The sequence below is a fragment of the Nyctereutes procyonoides genome, unplaced genomic scaffold (genome assembly GCF_905146905.1).
Source record: "Nyctereutes procyonoides isolate TBG_1078 unplaced genomic scaffold, NYPRO_anot_genome, whole genome shotgun sequence".
NCBI lineage: Eukaryota > Metazoa > Chordata > Mammalia > Carnivora > Canidae > Nyctereutes > Nyctereutes procyonoides.
In genome coordinates this window covers 2,222,699-2,225,722 of record NW_026575159.1, presented here as the reverse complement: position 1 = coordinate 2,225,722, position 3,024 = coordinate 2,222,699, and the positions used below count along the sequence as shown (strand labels likewise).

Here is a 3,024-nt window from a genome sequence, read left to right as displayed (position 1 = left end):
CTGGCCTAGACAAGCAACCCTCACCAAATTCACCTACCAGTGACACTTTCAAGTTGGTGTACTACCTATTCTTTAAAAGATTCTCTACTATTTTTTTACAAAGAAATTAATCACAAACAGAAGAAGTATATTATTTACCTTCATGCACCTATTTCCCAACTTCAAAAAGGATCAATATGTGACCATTTCCACCCTTCTCATATCATTTTGAAGCAAATACCTAACCATGTACTTGGATCTGCAAATGTTCTAGTACATATCTCTAGAAGTTAACAATTTAAAAAAATGACTGAAATTCCATTATTACAAATAAAATGAACATTTCCTTAGAATTATTTTTTATAAAGATTTTATTTATTTATTCATGACACACACACACACACACACAGAGGCAGAGACACAGGCAGAGGAAGAAGCAGATTCCACGCAGGGAGCCTGACATGGGACTCCATCCTGGGTCTCCAGGATCACGCCCTGGGCTGAAGGTGGCGCTAAACCGCTGAGCCACCTGGGCTGCCCTTTCCTTAGCATTATTAAATATCCAGTCGGTGTTTTAATTTCCAATGATCTCATAGATATCATAACTATAAGCATGTTCTCTTGGAAGGTAGTGGGATCAAAATCCAGATAAGGTTCATGCGTTACGATTGGTTGATGTATTTCTCTAGTCTTTCTCCATCCATAAGTTCCCCCCCTTTTTTTTCCCATTTGAAAGTAGTCATTTATTAACTGACCATATTACAAAAATAATCATGTAGATACCTTAGTTCATCCTTCTAATAAGTCTATTGATCTGGTCTTCCCTGTTGCCAGCATCTCCACCTTCTACAAAATGGATGGTCTTTTTCTTCATTCCCCTGCATGGAGAAGATAATTTGAAGGCCCATTAAAAGTTGTTTGCTTCTTTGAAACATTTTCCAACAGTATAGATCTTGTGAATCAGATCCTCCATGCAGACGATGCCATATTTATCAAGAGTTCGGGCAATCAATGTGCTATGTGTCAGGACAATTTGCTTCTTGTTGATCTTGTCATAACCATACTTGTAGATCAATTCATTCACCTACTTCAGCTTTGGGTACCCCCATGCTACATATGGTTCGACAATCCTTAGCATGTTAACTAGCATGAAGTAACTAGCATGAAGCTTTGTTGAGCCTAACAAAGGTGCCATTGAAGATCTGGCAAAGGCAAAGAAGCTGTAACACCTTTCGAACCTTTGGGCTCACATCATGGATACCTCTGATCCTGACAACAAATGCCAGTTTGGGTTCTGCAGGCACGTAGAAGTTGCCTGCTTTTCTCATCATCCTCGCCATTCAAATCACAGTTCTGTACATCTGCCTATATTCCTTGTGGTGATGTTCAGCTTTTTTTTTAAAAAAGATTTTATTTATTTATTCATGAGAGACACACACACGCAGAGGCAGAGATACAGGCAGAGAGAGAAGATGGCTCCATGCAGGGAGCCTGACGTGGGACTTGATCCCAGGACTCCAGGATCACACCCTGGGCCAAAGGCAGACGGTCAACCGCTGAGCCACCCAGGCGTCCCATGCTCAACTTTTTGCATAGATAAGCTCCCTCCTTGCCTTTCGAAGCATCTTTTGGGCAAACTTTTTTTCTCAGACATTTGATCTTCAACTCTGTGCAATTCCTTCACTTTTTCTTAAGGGTTGCTGGCATAGTAGGAACCTTCTTTTTCTTCTCTTCTGCACCCTCATTGTTCTAGCCAAAAAAGAGGCCATAAGTTCCCCATTTATCTTTGTTTTTCTGTTCCTCCACAACCTCCACAACTTATTTGTGGAAGAAATCAGGTCATTTGTCCTGTAGAGTTTCCCAGTCTGGAGCTGTGAATTTCTGAAAACAAAAAATAGCAAGATAGGAAGTGTGACTATTCCCAGTTCTGTGCTCCTGGCCCCTAAGAGAAGTTTGACTGAGCCATGTAAATTCTTTGGGATTTTGCGCCACAGAGTCCATGCAATGATACAGAGCAATGAGGATGGGAAATTTGCCTCTAAAATTGACAACATATACCCATCCTGGTGCAAGGAGGAAGGAATGAAGGTAAGATACCGAAGAGGGAAGAAAAAGAAGCACTGGAAAGAGATTCATCTGTGCCTGTGAGGAGCTGTAGATTGGGAGGTAAAATTGGGAGAAAAAGAGGCCAGGGGGAATTGCTGGCATTTCTATGAATAATGTTGAGGTCACAGAAACAGAGAGAAGCTTTTACTTTTTTATATGCTATATGCTAATTTTTCCCCCAAACCTTTTGGTGTTTTTTTTAAGAAACCAAAGAAATATTGGAATTACTTTTATTTGTGATTATTTTTTCATAAGACTGGTGTGTGGGGTTGTTTTGTTTTAATGTGACACTGAGCAGAAGTTGGAACACATAGATTCCCAGTTCCTTCCCTTTGATCTATTTCCTCAAGTTTTTTCTTCCAGAATGAAGTGCAGGATGGTATTTTGCTAGCTGGAAGTCAATGTCTGTCCTTTCCCTCACTCCACTTTAGTAGGGCCTTTATCATTTGGTAAGATTTTGGCTGCAAGTAATAAAAACCTTACCTTGAAACTTCAAGCAAAAATAAAGCAAATTTAAAATGTCATATAACAAGGAGCTGTGAGGTAGAGCAAATTCTTCATACACCTTCCATCTGTTTGCTCTCCAATAACTCAGTTTTGCCCTTCTTTAGCACCTCTTGGTTTTAAGATGGCTGCAACAGTTTTAACAATCCTCCTCAGCAAACAATTTCCAGAGGCAGGAGACATTTTTTTTTCCTTCTCTAGTTCTCTTTCAAAGCAAAAATCCTTTTTCAGAAAGTGTAGCTCATTTACCAGCCTTCCTCTCTTGTCTCATTCTCCAGAACTGGGTTTCATGCCTTTTCCTAAGCCAATGATTGGCAAGAGAAATAGAATTGCCATGATTCTATTGGCTAGGACTAATCAAGACCCACACTCTTTGGGCTGGGAATCCTAACAGCTTCCATGAGTGCAAAGTTATGTGGAGAGCAAATATTAGAA

The 3,024-nt window shown here is 40.0% G+C and overlaps 1 pseudogene; it reads right to left on the bottom strand.

Moving 5' to 3' along the window:
* Positions 1-763: 763 nt before the first annotated feature.
* LOC129502614 (60S ribosomal protein L7-like) lies at positions 764-1,716 on the bottom strand (annotated as a pseudogene).
* Between the last annotated feature and the right edge of the window lie 1,308 nt (positions 1,717-3,024).